The sequence below is a fragment of the Pinus tabuliformis genome, chromosome 3_1 (assembly GCF_031772625.1).
Source record: "Pinus tabuliformis cultivar Carrire ecotype Pingquan chromosome 3_1, CPIR1, whole genome shotgun sequence".
Lineage (NCBI taxonomy): Eukaryota > Viridiplantae > Streptophyta > Pinopsida > Pinales > Pinaceae > Pinus > Pinus tabuliformis.
In genome coordinates, this window is record NC_142301.1 from 271523652 (window position 1) to 271545134 (window position 21483).

Genomic DNA, 21483 nt, shown 5'->3' on the forward strand with positions numbered 1-21483 from the left:
GAACTTGATATCAATGCCATAATGATCCCATTTCTTAAAATTGCACTCTAGCAGTTAATCTCATTGGCCAAAAAAAAATATTTGTGGATTCAGGGTTGGGGAATATATTATTTGGTGCACTGAAATTGTTATATTGAAGGCTCTTATTGTGAAGAAAACATTATCTTGGTTTCCTGTTAGGGTGTACTTTGAACTGTCTTTCCATACTTTGACGTGTGAAGTTGGTATCTGAGATCCTTCAACAATTTAAGAAACATGTGTCTTGGACAGTACAATTGCTCATGATTGAATCATGAGCGTTTTTATGTAAACCACATTTTTAAAGCTCTTGCACACTGATTGTATTTTACATGGGTTCTGCATGGAACTTTTGGAAACATGGTCAAATATTCCGTCTAGGCAAGTCAATTTGTTTAGTGTCGCTCCCTTAATCGTCTTGTTGTGAAGCAAATCAAATTTCGCAAATCTGAAGGTTACTTGTTTGACTAGCAGATGATTAACTGCTTATGTTATGAATTTTAGTATGGTCAAATAATAAAATTCAATTGTGGAATAAGGAACCTTCAGCTTGCCTTTAGTGAATGGTCAATCATTTACATTTTTCCTTCGAACGAAAGTGTCCTCAGGGAAACCCTCATAGGTGCTTCCTCAAATTTCATGATTGGTACTTGGGGTAAATGCTATGGGAGTCTGACGTGTACTCCTAACACAGAGGTGTTGATATCATGGTTAGTCTTCACTTTAGGCTATGTGCCAATCCTCTATTTGATATATTGGTGGTTTAATTGGGCCTACATATGGGTAATTAACTCACTTTATTGTATTTTTCTATAGTTGACTAAGTTGTGTTACCGCTCAAACTAGCAGGGGTTCTTGGAGGGGATCATATAGATCAACTACTAGGCCAAGTGGCAACAATAGAGCGATAGCCCATTGTAACCTCAGCTAAAGCTCCCTGCTCTTTACGAACTTTCACCGATGGGAGGAGTCCCGATATGAGAGGAATCACTAGAATAGACAGATCAATGATAGGATGTTGGGTGATTCCTAAAGCCTATTCACAAGAGAGGCGCGAATGAAAAGCTTACTTGCGTTAGAAGCAAGATGTACGACTCTCTTAGAAGGGCTAAGAGGATGCCTAGACCTAGGGTTTGGGGAATGTTACTTGCAAAGAAGTGCCCAAGGTCAAGGAATCCTAGAAGACTAGGGTTTCTAAGTGATCTTTGTGAAATTGAAGTTACAATGTAGTGGGACCACAAAGAAGCCCAAGTTGGCCCAAACAAGGTTTAGGGTTTGATTGGAGCAACAAATGGATGATCTTGACCAAGTTAAGGAGGAGAATAGGATCAAAGGAATTGAATTCTTCTTGTAATTTGAGTGCAATGATCCTAATGAAGCCACCAACCAAAGGGAACCTAAGGATGCGAATGGTTTTTAAGCTAGGGCTTGAAGTATCTTGTGATTCCACTGTGGGATCAGCCTTAAATTTGGAGGACCTCTCAAGAAGACTACAACACAACAATTGGCTAGTTTTGAAGGATTTTCAATGGCTAAAAATCATTTTAGATGATGCCTTAGGAGGTGTTAAAATTGGCAACTAGGGCCAAACTCCGTGTGGGTCATCTTATTTATGGCAACTGATATTTTTCTTAGATCCCTCTCATCGAGGGGTGTAGGATTGATTTAAAGATTATCCGATTTTGATAAGTATTCATGGAGATATGAATTTATTTGTGTTATTGTTAAAATTGGCAACTATGGCCAAACTCTATGTGGGTCATCTTATTTATGGCAGCTGATATTTTTCTTGGATCCCTCTCATTGAGAGGTGTAGGATTGATCTAAAGATCATTCGATTCTGACAAGTATTCATGGAGTTATGAATTTATTTATGTTATAAGACAATTCATCAAGGTTGGCCAGCAACCAAATATACCCCACATGTGCTCAACGTTTTAGTATAAAAGGAGATGACTTGATAGTCATTTCTACACACACTTCTATCTTGATTTCTCTCCACTTGTCTTGGGTTTTAGTGGAAGAGAAATCTAGGAGTGGAAGCCCTAGACGTTGGAGGATTGAGGCTGCCCTAGCCGCAGTCAAGAAGAAGAACGCTGCCCTAATCTAGAGGACGCAGTCAAGTGAGAAGCCCTAACGCTACAAGGAGGACAACCCTAGTATCTACGCTATCAAGAAGAAGCCCTAGCCTATACGCTGGCCTCTACGTAGCCAAGAAAGAGGCTGCCCTAGACAACGTGGGAAAGAGAGGCTGTTTGGGTGCTCTTGTAGGGAGAAAGGCCGAAGTTTGAAGCTTAGGGCCGCAGCAAGAAGAGGCAATTCAACGTGGGTGAAATAGGGCTGTTCTGAAGCCATTTCAAGAAGATTGAAGGGATGAAAGGAGGTCGAGTATCTTGCTAGAAGGCCGAGGAGAAAGGGAGTTGTTTGAGGGCTCGTAGAGGGTGGAACAGTCCTCTAGAAAGGCTGCCGCAGGCCTGTTCTAAGGGTTGTAGGATGCCACTGTAATGAGAGGAGGGCAGAGCCATTATTAAGGGCTAGAAGGCTGCCCAGAATTATAGCGAAGGGGACAACCTTCCCTTGGAGGACAACCGCATTAATTAAGGGCAAATTTGGGCAGATTTTAGGGGCTGTTTGGCTGGGTGTGTAAGGGCTGCCAGATGCCCTAACCAGTCACCACATAAGTAGCAGTGAAGGCAGCATTGGAACAACAGTGTTGTGGACAGCTAGGCAATGGAGCATGGTGGAACCATGATGCATGGACAACAAGACAACAAGGCTGCCATATGCCTAGAACAATAGTGTTTTGGGCATGACTGTTAGGTACAACAGTGCAGCAGTACAACTAGGACAACTAGGCAATGGTACATACATATTTGGAGCAACATAAGTATGTTATGTTGCTGTAGGGACAACAACAATGCTGGGTTGTTGTAAGTATATTGGGATAACAAGCTGTGATGGGACAACAGTACTAGCAGCAATGATATTGTGCCACAATGTTCAATGCGACAACAGCGTAATGATACAGAAAAATGATGGCACTGCCATGTCATTGTGCAATAATGGCACAATGGGACAACAAGCATGGACATCATGGTGCAACATGGCAAGCTTGGACAACATGGCAAGCATGGTGCAGTATGGCAAGCATGGACATCATGGATAGCTGTGGCAAGCACATGAGACATGTTGTATGACAACATGGTTCAACCATGGCACATGGGACAACAGTGCAGTAGTCATGAGGTCCACCATTGTGATGATGGGTGGTGCAGCACGGTGAGGTGCAGCATGATGACGAGATGCAGCACGATGATAGGTGAAGGAGTCACCTTGGAGAATCAGTTGAAGCAACATGTTTTCAACTGATCTCATGTATCATTGTCTTAGAGATGATCTATGCTCTTATCTAGATAAGTCAAAGTGTTGACTTTTGTTGTAAATGTACTATCTCTCTTTCTCTCTGCTGAACTATTGAAGAACATATAAGAGGAATTGATCAAGGGTTTCCCCACATTGGGGTTTGTCCCTGGCTAGTGCCACATCTTGTGTCCTCTTGTCTTGGCTTGTCTTCTGCGATTTATGTTTATGTTCTATCTACAGTTTACTTTAATGCTGATGTGATTGCTAATCTGGAAAAGATATTGACCTAATTGTGAAAATTGAAATAAATTGCTCTAAGCATAGAACATACCTAAAATTAACAATTATGGGAGAATTCATCAAGGTTGGCCAGCAACCAAAATAACCCCCTCATGTGCTCAACGTTTTAGTATAAAAGGAGGTGACTTGATAGTCATTTCTACACACACTTCACTCTTGATTTCTCTCCACTTGTTTTGGGTTTTAGTGGCAAGAGAAATCTAGATGATGAAGCCCTAGATGTAGGAGGATGCCCTAGCCGCAGTCCTAAGGAGGATGCCCTAGCCGCAATCCTAAGGAGGATGATCTAGCCGCAATTCAAGGGAGGAGACCCCTACTTCTATACGCTGCCCAACCTGCCCTCTACGCTGCCTAAAGGAGAGATATAGCAGGCCTATTCATGCTGCCCAAATACGCAGGTGCCCTAGCCGTAGTTAGGAAGACAGGCCAGCGAGTTTGAAGGGATGTTTTCAGGTAACAGAGTGCTGGAAGGAGGGCCGAAGTACCATGCTGGAGGGCCGAAATAGTAAGGGACTGATCTGGGCTAGTAGACGCAGGGATTCCTCCTGAAACAGGCCGAGTAAGGGACTGTTCTGTTGTGATTAGGACGCAGGCCTGTAGGTGTTGTTTTGAGGGTCAAACATAGAGTTGTAGGTGCCTCCTCAAGCAGCGAGGTCACATAACTTGAAGAGGAAAGGAGGCCGCATAATTTAAGGTGTGTTTTGGGCATGACTATTGGGTTGTTGTAGGTTACAGTGGGAGCCCTAACCAGTGACCAAAACACTGCCCATAAACAGAAGTGCAGAAGTATGGTAACTTGTGCTTTGACTTGTTTGATTGGAAAGGTCTCTTCATTGATGAGGAGATTCTATATACTGCCACATAGGAGCAACAATGACTAACAGTGGGACAACAGTGCTAGTAGTGTGACAAGCATGGTGCTGCAAGCACATTGGGACAACATGACAAGCATGATGCTGCAAGCACATTGGGATAGCATGACAAGCATGGTGCTGCAAGCACATTGGGACAGCATGGCAAGCATGGTGCAACAAGCACATGGGACAACAGTGGCAAGCATGGTGTTGCAAGCACATGGGACATGCAGTATGGCAACATGGTTCAACATGCCACATGGGACAACAGTGTGGCAACATGGTGCAGCAATGGCACATGGGACAACAATGGTACATGATGCAGTACAATGATGGGTACAGTCATGATTAGTGAAGCATGATGAGATGCAGCATAGTGATGATGGATGCAACATGGTGCAACATGATGATGAGGAGGAGCACAATGATAGGTGCAACATGGTGATGGAGTCACCTGGGAGAATCAGTTGAAGCAACATGTCTTCAATTGAGTTCAACTACCTCATGTTGTCAAAGTGTTGACTTCTGTTGTATATATAGTATGTACTCTCTCTCTCTCTCTCTCTCTGCTGAACTATTGAAGAACATATAAGAAGAATTAATCAAGGGTTTCCCCACATTGGGGTTTTTCCCTTGGCTAGTGCCACATCTTGTGTCCCCTTGTCTTGGCTTGTCTTCTGCGATCTATTTTTATGTTCTATCTGCAGTTTACTTTAATGTTGATGTTATTGCTAATCTGGAAAAGATATTGAGCTAGCTGTGAAAATTGAAATAAATTGCCCTAAGCATAAAACATACCTAAAATTAACAGGAGGCCTACTAGGTTAGGGCTTAGAAAGAGAGAAGGGAAGTGAGAAGAATATTCATTCGTGATCGCCTAAGGACTAGACCAGTGAGTTGGGTTTTCTCCCGAAAGGGTTTCCATTAGCATATCTCATGTCTTATGTGTGTGTGAGCTTATTTTGTCGTTCTCTACTTTTCTTCATAACTTCCATTTGCATGCATGCACTAATTACAATTAAATTTACAGATCTATAAGTTTAATAGAACTGTAATCGTGTAAAAATTCAGAATTTTAATATATTATTATCAGTCGTGATGATCTGTCTAGTAGAATATCCACGACAGTTTACGGATCACTTCCAAACATCAAAATGCATTAAATCTCCAATTCATCCAACAAAAGGCCCAATGAAATTTCCAGAAGAAAGAAATGATCCAAATCGAAGTGATGATGAGATTCAAATGAAGTCTCATCAATTTATATCCTCCCTAAGGAGTTTGATTTGCCTAATTAGGCCTAATTAAGCCCCAAATAATAAAATAATGTACAATAATGACATGACTTGGTGACAAGCCCACCAAGATAGCTCCATAATACAAAGATAAGCCTCTCAAGAGGGAAAAGTAGTAGATACAACGAGTCGTTGGGCCATTGAAGAGGCCTAGTGGCATCCAAAATGTGCCAAGGTGATAAAATAATCTCCAAACATAGTGATAAAGGGGGTGGTCCCTTGGATATCCAGGAAAATCAAATGTGGTGTCCCCAAGTGGGGGTGGGGGCACATTGACATCCTCATGGGTCTCCATCTGGATCAATAAATGCCTATATACCATCTGTAAGGGCTAGAATGATGACATAAACTCTCCCTCTGTCTCCCATGATGTGACACATCCTCATCTGGGCCTTGGAACATCTGCAAAGTGTGTGGTGCAACTGTGAAGTCGGTTGGGCATGGTGGTCCGAGTGCGTCATCCTCATCCAAAAGGTGGAACACAAGCAATCAATGAATGGTGGTGAGGGATCCATGAAGTGGCAATCTGCTCTATGCTATGGTAAAGGCCCATGGCTCGCAATGCTTACCCTACAAGTGCCAATATGACCTTTTGGAGGGCTTGGACTCCATATAGGGAGACCAAACCCCAAATGGAGAGCCACTTGCAATCTTGTATAAGATCCAATGCATCCTCTCACCTTCCAGTACAATAAATCATTAGAGTTATCGAGTAAAAGAGCTTCGAAATCATGGAACCAAGTGGACACTTCGTACTTGTTACAATTGGCAACGAGGGCCAAACTCCATGTGGGTCTACTTGTTCATGACAGGTGATATTTTTCTTGGATTCCTCTCATCGAGAGGTGTAGCATTGATCCAAGGATTATCTGATTCCGACATGTATTCATGGAGATATGAATTTAATTGTGTTATGTGACAATTCGTCAAGGTTGGCCAACAACCAAATTACCGCCATCTATCCTCAACGTTTTACTATAAATAGAAGAGGTTTGCAAGTCATTTAAGACACACACTCACACGTCTTATGATCTCTTCCTCTCCACTTGTTTGGGTTTTAGTGGAAGGAGGAGTCCCTAAGAGGATATACTGCCCTAAGAGGAGATGTCCTAGATGCTGTCATGGAAAGAAGGATCTACGCAGCCCTAAAGAAGATGCCCTAGCTCCTTATTCTTCCTCTTCCCTTGCTGACCCGCATATGCCAGAGCTGCATCCTCTTCCTCTTTTCTTGATTCGACCTCCTTTGCTGCTACTTCCCGCCTTGGTCAGCTGTCTGATCTCTTCTTGGCGAAGAGCTGCCCATAACTCTTCCCAACCTGGAAGATTCGCTCTGCCCAAAATGCTTTGGACGAATGTCTCCCACTCCTCGGAGACTGCGTTTAGGGCAGTCCTCACCATTAACTCTTGATCCGGCGTGGCCCCTATGGAAGTAAGTTGGTCCCGAATCTCCTGCAACCTGCTGAGGAAGTGATCTATCTGCTCCCCCTTCTGCATCTAATACGACTGCAACTGATTCTCCAGTAGCATCTTCCTTTGCATGGAAGTGCCCTGATACAATGTTGTCAAGGTATCCCACATCTCCTTTGCCGTATCCTTCTCGGAAATATGCTGAACTACATGATCCTTAACCCCATGAAGGATTATGCACTTTGCCTTGGCCATTGCATCCTCATACTTTTCGTTATCAGCTGGGTCGACTGGGATAGCCACGGTTCTCAAGACGAAGGCCTTGATGCGATGTCTATCAAGAACAAACAGGATCCTGACCTTCTAGATGACAAAGTTGGATGCCCCATTCAACCTGTCCTGATCCCTCATTCCGTTCATTGCCATCTCCGCTCTTCTCTTCGACTCCCTCTGAGTCTCTACTTCCCTCTTGGAAGTTCTCTTCTAGACTCCCTCTGAGTCTCGATTTCCCTCCTGGAAATCTTTCTGCCAACAGTCGAATCACACCTCTTCAATCCCCTTTGCTCTTACAACATTGATCCGGATTTCTTGGCTAGAAATCTACCTAGGTAGCGACTCCCTCTACCTTGGTTCTGTCCTGTTAGGTACTATTCTGCTTCGACAACAACAACACCCCACTAGCTTCACAATCCACAGTCTGCCCACATCTCCCTAGGCCCCCACAGCTGAAGAAACTGAGCCTCTTGGCTCTGCGCAATCCCGATGGTGGCTAAATCGCTCCTCTGGCCAACTGTGTCACTCCTACCTGGCTGAGCAAGATGACGTGGCTCTTCGTGAGCCTCTTTTATGCTGACCCTTTCTCTAGCTCGGAATGATGACGCAGGCCCTCTGTGTCACTCCCTCTCTACTGCCTTTTGCTTAGGAACAACTCTGTCTCTCGGGACAATTGTTTCTGCTGCAAATCTTCTGGTTAAGATGGTGCCTTCAGTTTTCCTTGATCTGCAACGCTCTGATACCATGTTGAAATTTCTAATTGTAACACGTTAGAAATTCTTCCTGCACTGTCTGGTTTATTTCACCTACTTGTTTAATTACTTAACAAGTTATTTAACCATATAAGTACTGAAATAAACACAAATGGAGTCTCAACCATCTATAGATCATCAATTGAAAGAAATAGACAAACACATAAGGGACACTGTTATTTTTGGACAATTGTCCCTGGAAAAACCCACATTGGGAAAACCGGTGTAGAAGTTCTGAGGGTTTTATTATTAAGCAGTTTTCTTGAGTACAACTGGGTGCCAAATTGGCTCACCCTACAGAGAAATCAATCTGGCAGTAATACCTCTCTTCGGAAGCAGATATTCGGCAAGTTTGCTCCACGAAAAATTCTCCAATGCCTCTTTGAGCCTCTGCGTTAGCCTAGAACCCTCTGCGTCAACCTTCTACTGCTCTGCGCTGGCTCTCTGGTCCTCTGCGTCACCCATGCAAACCCTTCTAGCCTCTACGCAGTCACTCTAGCCCTTTGCGTGGCTTCTGTTGGCTCTGCCTAGCCTTCTCTGCCTCTGCGTTGGTCTTTCGACACTATCTCTGTCTCTCTGCTATGCACTCACTGCTCCTCGTTGCTACTTTGATCACTGGTTCGATTTCTCTCAGCAAACACTGCTCCAGAAAATCGAACTGATTGATCAACTTGGTGTATCTCCAACTAACCCTCAAGCCTCCTCTTATACTTTTTCTGTTGAGTCTTCAACGACTGAGATTAAATCTCTGATCAATGACTAAGATTAGATCTGGCTTGATCCATGTCATTTAGAACCTTATCACCCAGTTTTATATTAATACACATTAATATTTTTATTTTCCCAAGTTTAGACTTAGGAACCCATTAAAAATATTAATTATTTTAATATCTTTCTAATCGGGTGGAATTTTCCCAAACCATTTCTAGGTCTTGGAAATCTCATGTGCTTTAGCCTCTCCACCAATTTTCATGGCTAGAGAACATCCGATGCTATCCCAAATCAACAGTCAAATGGTGATAGGGATGCCTAAATTTAAGAAGAGCATGGAGGTACATGTCCGAGATGTACTGAAGGGAAACTTACAAGGTGACCATTCCCCTGATGTAGCAAGACCTCAAATGTGGAACAACCCGAGGGGTTTGAGATTCATGATCGGGAATCTCATGTATGCAGCTGAAGGAAAGCTATCTATGATTTAAAGCAAGCACCCCGAGCTTGGTATGAGAGGATTGACAATTTTCTGATGAAGCTGAGATTCACTAGGAGTGAAGCCGATCCAAACCATTGCTTTAAGGTTGTGGATGATAAACATCTCATAATAGTACCTTATGTGGAGGTACAAACCCTCTCATTTACAAAACTAAGAGGGAGTTGGATTTCGGATTTGGAATCGTGAACTGCAAGCCTGTGACTACCTCCATAAAGCCTAACTTTAAGAAGTTATGCGGTAGTGATGCTGGAACTGATTTGGGAGATGCCTCTGAGTTTCATATACTCATACTAGCGTTGATGTTCTTGGTGAACTCCCGTCCGGATATATGTTTTGCAGTTAGCATGTTGAGCTCATATATGGTTGAGCCTCACTGGATTAGTGCCAAGAATCAATTGAAATATCTTTAGGGCATAATCTCTCATGGATTGAGATACACTGCCGGAAATGTGAAGCTGCATGATTATTTTGATGTTGATTAGGCAAGCAGTGTGGAGGATCGCAAGAGCACTTCTGGGTGTTGGTTCTCTTTGGGTTCTGCTTTGATATCCTAGATGAGCAGGAAGCAGAAGTCGGTTGCTTTGAGCACCGCTGAGGCCGAATACATAGTTACGAGTATGACCTCGTGTGAAGCTGCCTGGTTGAGGAAGCTCTTCAGTGAGCTGTTTGGACACGTGTTGGATACCATCGTGATCTTCTGTGACAACCAGAGGGGGATTCAATTGTTGAGGAATCCTATGTTCTATGATCGCTCCAAGCATATAGACATCAGGTACCACTTTATTTGGGATATGGTACATCGAGGAGCAAGAAGGCTCCATCGCATTGGGACTAATGTGCAGGTCGTCAATATTCTGTCGAAGCCCCTAGGAAAGGTCAAATTCTTGACTTTCTGAGAACGACTAGGAGTCGTGGAGAGACTCTCTCCTAAGGGTCCTGTATGATATGGACATTGAGCTCTGGGAGCTCCGGGGGGCTTGGGGGTACATCTTGGAGCGATGAGCAACCATAGGGTGAGTGGTTCAACCTTCCCCTAGTGGTCTGCTATGTAGGCAGGATGAGTGGTTCATCCTTCTCCTGTTGAGAAATAGTCATAGGGTGAGTGGTTCAACCTTCCCCTAGTGATTTGTTGTGTACAGGGTGAGTGGTTTAGCCTTCCTCTGGGATACCCCTGGCGACATGTAGGCAGGATGAGTGGTTCATCCTTCTCCTGCTGAGACATCCTACCCATGTAGTCTGGGACTCATGGGAAGTACCTCTCATTTGGCCAATGAGTAGGGAAATGAGGATAGGGACCATAGTAGTACTGATGGATGCATCATGTTACTATTGTACTCCTTATGCTAAGATGATATTGATCTAGGATCATTTGGAACTGAATTCGGGTCAGTAAGAGTGATATAACTCACTCTCTTTTGGAACTGATTTCAACTCAATAAGAGTGGTATGATATACTCTCTTTATTTGGAACTGATTTCGGGTCAGTAAGAGTGGTATGATACACTCTTTATTTGGAGCTGATTTTGGATTAGTAAGAGTGGTATGACACACTTTCTTTATTTGGAACTGATTTTGGATCAATAAGAGTGGTATGAGACACTCTCTTTTATATGGCACTGACTTCGGGTCAGTAGAGGATGGTATGATACATTCTCGATCACTTCTTCTTCTTCATAGTTCAACAATGCAGAGAAAAGCAGTGCAGGGCACTGATGGCAGACATAGTATCAACTGGCAGATGCATTAGCAGATGGAGTTCTCCCTAGTTGAGAGGGAGTGTTAAAATTGGAAACTAGGGCCAAACTCCATGGGGGTCTACTTATTCATGGCAACTAATATTTTTCTTGGATTCCTCTCGTCGAGAGGTGTAGTTGATCTAAAGATTATCCAATTTTGACATGTATTCATGGAGATATGAATTTAATTGTGTTATGTGACAATTCGTCAAGGTCGGCCAACAACCAAATTACCCCCATCTATCCTCAACGTTTTACTATAAATAGAAGAGGTTTGCAAGTCATTTGAGACACACACTCACACCTCTTGTGATCTCTTCCTCTCCACTTGTTTGGGTTTTAGTGGAAGGAGGAGTCCTTAAGAGGATACACTGCCCTAAGAGGAGATGCCCTAGATGCTGTCATGGAAAGAAGGCTCTACGCAGCCCTAAAGAAGATGCCCTAGCTCCTAACGCTGGCATGGAGATGAAGACCTAACACAGGTATGATGATAGGCTTCAATGCTGCTGTAATGTAAAAGTCGTGAGCCCTAGCTGCACACACAACTATGTCAAGGAGGGCAGTGAAGTGTAAGCCCTCATAAAAGAGGCTTACACTTAGCTGAAGGATAAGCCTAAATGCCCTAGCCCCTGGTCACAATTTGCTGTTACAAGAGACCCTCAAAACATAGTAGAGGAGAGCCTTAATCTGATGTCTGAACAACTCTTAATGTCCACTGTCGTAATGTTATGAAACCAACTCATAAAAAGATAGAAAAGATAGATGAACGCCTTAGAAATAAGCCTCTTCGAGGGGGCAACCTCCTTTACATTACACAAATGAACAATTCTTTAATGATACAAATGACAAGACCTCCTTTCTATATATAGGAGTCTAAGGGGTCATAATATAATCAGAGCCGACATAACAATAATAATGTAAGGGCACAATAATAACAATAGTGGGCTTCTATGGGGCACAATAATAACAATATCGGGACTACATGGGTACAACAATATAATAAGGGGGTTGTACTAATAACAATAAGGGGTTACACTAGTAGTATAGGGGCCTAACATGCCCCTCTCCTTCAAAAAGTGTTGTCCTCAACGCTTGAGTAGTTCTTGATGCTTCTGTATAAAATTCTTGTCTTCCCTTGCGGAATCTTTAGCGGGTAAGTTCTTCCACTTGATGAGATACTCTGAAATTGATTGATTTCCTAGTGGTTGGGTTCTTGTTTCTGTGACTGCTCCAGGTTCCAATATGATTTTTCCTTCCTCTTCAAGTTCTGGCAATATTGTTTGAATTGGGATATTCTGCAACTTTTGAATGAGTGGCCACACTTCTTTGTCTTTCTTCCATTCATCCCTTGCTTCGTTTATCCAATCTAGTTGGATAATAGAAATAGCACAAAACAATGCTTCCACATCCTCATCCTTTCTTGAGAGTGCATTTGCAACAAAAAAGTTCTTCCCTTTTCTGTAGATGATGTCAAAGTCATAACCCAACATATTTGTGACCCATTTTGTATGTTCTTCTAAATATAATATTTGTTCTAAAACATATTTAAGACTATCATGATACATTTTTACCTTGAAGTGTCTTCCCATTGGGTAAGGTCGCCATTTCTTAAGTGTATGTAGTGTTGCCAACATTTCCTTCTCATGAATAGCTTGCGTGAGATGTAGCCGTAAAAATACCTAATCACCTACATCAAAACTTTTTTCATTGTGATGTTGATCTACCTGTTGTTTCATTTGATTCTGCACCAAAGTGATGTTATCTTTTAAAAGTTGGAGAACTTGTTGTTGATGCTCGATGTGATCTTTCACTACTTGAACCTTTTTCTTCTTGATATGTCCTTCTATCTTGAGAGTTTGAGGAATGGTAATTTCTTCCAATGCTTTACAAGATATGGTCGGATTCATTTTTTGATGCTCGATGTGATCTTTCACTACTTGAACATTTTTCTTCTTTATATGTCCTCTATCTTGATAGTTTGAGTAGTAGTAATTCCAGCCAATGCATTACAAGATATGGTTGGATTCATTTCTTCTTTCTCGTTGTGATTTTTCACTTCTTGAACCTTTTTCTTCTTGATATGTCCTTCTATCTTGAGAGTTTGAGTGGTAATTCTTGCCAATGCTTTACAAGATATGGTCGGATTCATTTCTTCTTTCTCTGGGGTTGGGTCCTGGCGTATATCCTCTTCTTTTGATGTTTCTTGATCATTTTCTTCCTCCTCTTCATACTCTATGTAAAATAATTTCTTCTCCGCACACTTGTGACCTTTAGTGCATTTTCTATCACAATTGTAACAAAACCCTTTTTCTCTTTTTTCTTCTAATTGTTGTGGTGTAAGCCTTGTAGGTTGTGGAAGGCTAGGAGAAGAAACACTTCCATAATTATAATGATGAGTGGTGGGATTCCTTGTTTCCATAATTTCGCTTTCAATTTTTCTTGCCAACTTGAATGCCTCCTCCAATGAATCAGGTTCCCAAAAACGAACCTCATGTTGAACGTTATCCTTTAAAGTCCCTATGAAGACATCAATCCTTTGCATCTCTGGAATATAATTTACCCTTCTATTCAGTTTTTGAAAGTCCTCAATGTGCTCTTCCATTGAACCCTTTTGCTTGAGATTTATCAATTGGCTAAAGAAGGAGTTTCTCTTTGTATCCTCATAATGTGCTATCATTTCCTCTGTGAAAATTGGCCACGTAACAAGTTGTTTACGAGAACAAAGCCCTTTATACCATAAAAATCGATCTTGTGCTAGATATGAAGATGCAATACATACCTTTTGTAATAGTGGTACACCATGTAGATCAAAATATTTCTCCATTTGTAGTATCCAATTTACCGGATCCTTGCCATTAAACTTCCTCATCTCGCTTTTTCTTGATTTTAGGAGCTCGATCTTGCAACGACTGTAACTCTGTACTTTCAGACCTTTAAGTTCTGAAATTGCAACCTGCAATAGCCCTTTGTGTCCTCTTACCAATGCCTCAGGTCTGATCCAAATTGGATTCTCCAAGGAAGAGTTATGCCAAATCTCCCACAGTGACCTAATTATAGACTAGTTCAGTAGAGCGAACTTGTACGACGTGACATGTGTCACTGTTTTGACCTTTGGATCTAAAAAATGTACACAAGAGACTACAGTCCGTCCTCTTTCTATAACTTCTTACGAAATTTCAATCCGATGCTCAGAGAGAAAGTTATGACGATTTTCCCCAGGTCACCTGTTTGGAATGTAATTCAGGGGTCTGCAAAAACCCTAACTTCCTCAGACTATATCTTCGAAAATATAGTGACACAGGATCTGAAATTCAGAGCCAAGGTTCAGACCGATTTCATCTCAAATGGGTTTTTTATTAGCTTCTGAAACTTCGTAGCGAAATAGTTATAGCAAAAATCCCACGATGACTTGTTTGGAGCAGCGAAACCCTAGAATCCACAGCTTTGATCCCAAATGTTATGAAACCAACTCACAAAAAGATAGAAAAGATAGATGGACGCCTTAGAAATAAGCCTCTTTGAGGGGGCAACCTCCTTTACATTACACAAATGAACAATTATTTGATGATACAAATGACAAGACCTCCTTTCTATATATAGGAGTCTAAGGGGTCATAATATAATCAGAGCCGACATAACAATAATAATGTAAGGGCACACTAATAACAATAGTGGGCTTCTGTGGGGCACAATAATAACAATATGGCGACTACATGGTTACAACAATATAATAATGGGGTTGTACTAATGACAATAAGGGGTTACACTAGTAGTATAAGGGCCTAACACGTAATGGAGACTCTATCCATTGTATTGAGATCTATACGTTGGCCTAATGATAGGGAATACATAGTCACCCTAATGCTGTCCTTGAGTGCCCTAAACACTGTGGCCACAGTCAAGGAGGATGCATATAGCTAGCCTTTAATATGCTACTCATACGTTGCCCTAAAGCCGCACGAAGGAGGCGTAGAAGAGGCCCTAATCTCAGGCCTGAAGAAGACTTAATTCGCCGTCACAAATACAACTAATGTTGCAAAGGAAGCCTAGTAGCATTAGTGTTAATTTCAACTGTTCTAAAGCATAGGTATGTTGGGGGCAACTGTCTCTATATTAGAAGTCTGAGGGTATCACTTCCATTTAGGAACTTGGTAGCTAGCTGCTTTGCTAGGCTACAAGCCATAGCAAGTAGCTAAGGCTGTTCCATGATAGTATTGATGTATGCAACATGTAGGTGACAACATGATGGATGCAACATGAAAAGTGCAACATAGTGTAGCATAGTGATGATAAAGTGCAGCATGATAGTGGTGCAACATAATGATGACGAATGGTGTAGCATAGTGCAGCATGACAGTGGTGCAACATAGTGATGATGAATTGTTGAAGTTTCTAAGTATAACTGTTAGAAACCCTTCATGTACTTTATTGATTTATTCCTACCTACTTGTTCTGTTAATTAACAAGTTATTTACCATGTAAATACTGGAAATAAATACAAGTACATGCTCAACACATTACAGATCATCAACTGAAGGAAATAGAAACAAGCACATAAGTGACACCGTTGTTTTTGTACTAATGTCCTCGGAAAAACCCAATGCGGGAAAACCAGTGCAACTATTTGAGGGTTTGATTTATTAAGCAGTTTCAGAATACAATCTGGGTGCCAAATCTGGCTCACCCAACAGAGAAAAATCTCGGAAGTAGTACCTCTCTACTCGGAAGCAGATATTTTGGCTGAAACCCCGGATAAACACTTAAACAGCTCCATAGCTCCAATCTGCCCCTCGAAACCCTAGCGTCAGCCTTTAGGGACCGCGTCAGCTCTCTCTGGCCCAATGTTAGCCCAACGTCTGTTGGGTCCCTATAATACTAGTGATTACCCCATTACTATTGTAGTTATACCCTTATTTATATTGTTGTGCCCCTATTACCCCCATATTGTTATTTCTGTGCCCCATAGAATCCCTCTATTGTTATTTTTGTGGCTTTATATTATTATTGTTAGGTCGGCTGGATTATATTGTGACTCCTTAGACTCCTATATATAGAAAGGAGGTTTTGTCATTTGTTAAATCCAAGAATTGTTCATTTATGTAATGTAAAGGAGGTTGCCCCCTCAAAGAGGCTGAATTCTAAGGCGTTGATCTTTCTTTTCTATCTTTTCTTGAGCTGGTTTCATAACATTTGGTATCAGAGCTTTGGATTCTAGGGTTTTGCTGCTCCAAACAGGTCATCGTGGCATTTTCGCTATAACTTTTTTTCTGTGACGTTTCAGAAGTCGCAAAAAAAACCCATTTGAAAAGAATTGGCGCTGAACCTTGGGTCCGAATTTCAGAGCTTTTCGCGCGATATTTTCGGAGATATGATCTGAGGAAGTTGGCCTTTTTGCAGACTCCTGAATTACATTCAAAACAGGTGACCTGGGGAAAATCGTCATAACTCTCTCTCTGAGGATCGGATTGAAATTTCGTAAAGAGGTACAGAAAGAGGACGAACTGTAGTTTCTTGTATGTGTGTTTCAGATTCAAAGGTTGAAACAGTGACTCGTGGCACGTCGTACAAGTTCGCTTTACTGAACCAGTCTAAAAGCAAGTCACTGTGGGAGATTTCACATAACTCTTCCTTGGAGAATCCAATTTGGCTCAGACTTGTGGCATTGGAAAGAGGACGCAGAAGGCTACTGCAGGTAGCAATTTCAGAATTGGATGATTCGAAATTACAGAGATACATCAGATTCAATATCAGGCTTCTATAAAGTGAAAAAAGGTGTGTAGTTTTTTTTTAAAATTTTTGTGTAAGCTTGGTTTAACGGAATTCAAAGGGCATAGTAAAGCATTATTATCGGAAAGAAAATGCAAACACCTAGTAAGGAACCTGAAAGCTCTAGCATGACTCATGAAGAAGAGGAAGAAATGCTACATGATATATCAAAATTACAAGAACAAGTGCAACAAATGTCACGCTCACAAAAGCTAACAGAAGCTAAGATAAGTGGCGTGGAATCTAAGATAAAGGGCATGGAAGCTAAGATGGATGATTCGAAGACAGATTTGAAGAGAGACATGGCAGATTTGAAGATAGAATTGAAGACAGATATGGAAGAATTGAAGAAGTTGCTACAAGAAAGGGTCACTAATGGTGAAAAGGTAGTAAAGGAAACTCATGATGAGAACAAAAGAAATGTTAATCATGATTCCATAGACTCTAATGTTGGATCGAAGACTCACCATGTTCCAAAAATCGATATGAGGAAGTTTGATGGCAAGGATCCCGCCACATGGATATTACAGATGGAGCAATTCTTCGATCTCAATAATGTGCAAAACACACAAAAGGTACGTATGGCAACTTTATATTTGGAACCAAATCAGTTTGTATGGTATCAATGGCTTTGTTCTCGTAAACAATTTATCACTTGGGCAATTTTTACGGAAGAATTGATAGCACATTATGAGGATACAAAAAGCAACACTTTTTTTAGCCAATTGATAAGTCTCAAACAAAAGGGTTCAATAATGGAGCACATTGAGGAGTTCCAAAAATTGAACATAAGGGTAAAAGATATTCCAGAGGAGCATAGGATTGATGTGTTCATAGGGTCTTTAAAGGATAATATCCAACATGATGTGCGCCTTTGGGAACCTGATTCATTAGAGAAGGCATTCAGGTTAGCAAGAAAAATGGAAAGCAAAATTATGGCAACTAGGAAGCATACCATTCACAACTATAAAGACGGAAGTGTTGTTGCCCATAGTCTTCCACAACCTACAAGGTTGACACCACAACAATTGGAAGAAAAAAGAGCAAAAGGGCTTTGTTACAATTGTGATAGCAAATACACAAAAGGTCATAAGTGTGCTGAGAAGAAATTATTCTACATAGATTGTGAAGAGGAAGAAGAAAAGGAGCAAGAAAGGTCAAAAGAAGAGGATATATTCCAGGAACAAAGCCTAGATGAAGAACAAATAAATCCGACCATATCTTGTAATGCATTGGCGGGAATTACCACTCCTCAAACCATCAAGATAGAAGGACAAATCAAGAAGAAAAAGGTAATAGTGTTGATTGATTCAGGAAGCACCCACAATTTTATTCATTGTAGGGTAGCAAAAGAATTGAATTGCTTCCTATATCCAGCACCAGAGTGTCAAGTGATGATTGCAAATGGAGGAACAATAAATTGTTCTGGAAAGTGCCATAATATCAAGCTATCCATGGGAGAATATGTATTGACTAGCCCAATGCTTTCCATTCCAATGGGAGGTGCTGATGTTGTACTAGGAGTCCAATGGCTACAATCCTTGGGTACAATAGCTTTTAATTTTCAAGAACTTTTCATGAAATTTTCTGTGGAAGGAAAGGAAGTTGAATTAAGGGGTATTGCAGGGAAACCAGGAAAGATAATCAGCTCTAATGGCATGACAAAGCTTCTAAAAAAGGAGCAAAGAGGTGTAATTGCACAATTATGTTCGCTAGATGTTTCCACATTGGAATCATCTATTTCTCCAGATCTCCAAAAAGTCCTGGACAATCATTCCAAGGTATTTGAGACTCCCAAAGGTCTCCCACCTATGCGTGATCATGATCATGCTATTCATCTGATTCCAGGAAGTGTTCCTCCAAACATCAGGCCGTACAGATATCCATATGTCCAAAAAAGTGAAATTGAACGTATGGTTGCAGAAATGCTAGAGGCTGGTATAATTCAACCGAGTCAAAGTTCTTTCTCAGCTCCAGTAGTATTGGTGCACAAGAAGGATGGATCATGGCGCATGTGTCCAGATTATAGGGAGCTCAACAAGCTCACTATTAAAGATAAGTTCCCCATTCCTGTCATTGATGAATTACTGGATGAATTGCATGGATCAATTTACTTCACCAAGTTGGATCTTCGTTCGGGATATCATCAAATCAGAATGAAGATTGAAGACATTCCGAAAACGGCATTTAGAACTCATGAGGGTCATTATGAATTTTTGGTCATGCCTTTTGGCCTTACCAATGCACCTTCAACATTTCAAGGTTTGATGAATTCAATTTTCAAACCATTCCTTAGAAAATTTGTGTTAGTATTTTTTGATGATATACTAATCTACAGCAAGTCTTGGAAGGATCATGTTGAACATGTTGACAAGGTGCTACAACTATTGGAGGAGAAACAATTATATGCAAAAAGATCCAAATGTTTCTTTGGAGTCCAGGAGGTGGAATATTTGGGTCATATTGTATCTCATGAAGGAGTTAAGGTAGACCCTAGCAAAATTAAAGCCATTAAGGAATGGAAAATCCCCACATCCATAAAGCATCTGCGAGGATTTCTTGGGTTGACAGGGTATTATCGCAAGTTCGTTAAGAATTATGGGAGAATAGCAGCACCTCTAACAACATTATTGAAGAAAGATTCATTTTCATGGACTCCGGAAGCAACAAAGGCCTTTAAACATCTTAAAGAGGCAATGTGCCAAGCACGGTCTTAGCTACACCGGACTTCACAAAAACCTTTATTGTGGAATGTGATGCTTCAGGAAATGGAATTGGTGCTGTTCTAATGCAAGATGAAAGACCCATTGCTTTTGAAAGTCGTCCAATCAAGGGAAAGTTTTTAAGCAAAGCTATTTATGAGAAGGAAATGTTGGCAATACTCCATGCACTTAAGAAATGGCGACCCTACCTAATGGGAAGACACTTCAAGGTAAAAACGGATCATGATAGCCTTAAATACTTTTTAGAACAAAGATTATCCTCTGAAGAGCAACAAAAGTGGGTCACAAAGATGTTGGGTTATGACTTTGAAATCATCTACAAAAAAGGGAAGCAAAATGTGGTGGCAGATGCACTCTCAAGAAAGGATGAGGATATGGAAGCATTGTTGTGTGCCATTTCTATTATCCAACCAGATTGGATAAACGAAGCAAAGGAGGAATGGAAGAATGACGAAGAAGTGTGGGCACTTATTCGAAAGCTACAACAAGATTCCAGTACTTCTGATACATTTAGCTGGAAAAATGATTCGTTATGGTACAAAGATCGCTTATACCTCTGTAAGAATTCCCAGCTAAAACAAAAGATTCTTATGGAATTGCACACTTCTCCCTTAGGAGGGCACTCAGGATTTTTAAAAACTTACCACAGGGTTAAGAAGGAATTTTTTTGGGATGGCCTTAAATCAGATATTCAAAAGTTTGTGGCGGAATGTTTGGTTTGCCAACAAAATAAAGTTGAAACAATTAAGACACCGGGTCTATTACAACCTTTATCCATTCCAAGCCAACGTTGGGAGGAGGTTTCAATGGATTTTATCACAGGTTTACCCAAGTCTGAGGGAAAGAGTGTCATCATGGTGGTAGTTGACAGACTTACCAAGTATGCACACTTTTGTGCATTATCACATCCATTTAAAGCCAGTACAGTTTCTACTGCATTTATGGAAACAGTTCAAAAGCTACATGGAAACCCAAAGATTATTGTAAGTGACAGAGATCCCATTTTCACTGGAAATTTTTGGACAGAATTATTTTCTTGTCTTGGTACTCAGTTAGCTCATAGCTCATCTTATCATCCTCAATCTGATGGGCAAACTGAGATAGTAAACAAATGTTTGGAAGGATATCTTCGTTGCTTTGTATCTGATAAACAGACACAATGGGTCAAATGGTTGCCTCTGGCTGAATGGTGGTATAACACTTCCTTCCATACAGCAACAAAAATGACCCCATTTATGGCACTTTATGGGTATCAACCACCATCAATCACATCATATTTAAGAGAAAATTCTAAGGTTCAGGCAGTGGAACATCACATCGAACATCAACAACAAGTCCTCCAACTCTTAAAGGATAACCTCGTGTTGGCACAAAATAGAATGAAACAACAGGCAGATCAACATCGCAGTGAAAGAAGTTTTGATGTAGGTGATTGGGTATTCCTACGGCTACAACCATATAAGCAAATGTCCCTAAAGCAAGCTAAGAAGGATAATAAATTATCACCAAAGTATTATGGTCCGTACAAGGTGTTGGAAAAGATTGGTACTATGGCATACAAATTGGAGCTTCCTGCAGCTTCTCGATTGCACCCAGTTTTCCATGTTTCATGTTTAAAGAAGGTTATAGGCGACAAGCTCCCAGTTCAAACAATATTGCCAGAACTTGACGAGGAAGGAAAAATTATATTGGAACCGGAAGCAGTCACAGAAACAAGAACTCGACAGCTACGAAATCGATCAATTTCAGAGTATCTTATCAAGTGGAAGAACTTATCCGCTGA

General features: G+C 41.1%; 1 protein-coding gene across 4 annotated transcripts in view; it reads left to right on the forward strand.

Annotated features, from left to right (window-relative positions):
- Positions 1-21483, forward strand: part of LOC149186835 (Polynucleotidyl transferase, ribonuclease H-like superfamily protein) — a 294393-nt gene that overhangs the window by 183579 nt on the left and 89331 nt on the right. The gene's annotated exons all lie outside the window — the stretch shown is intronic.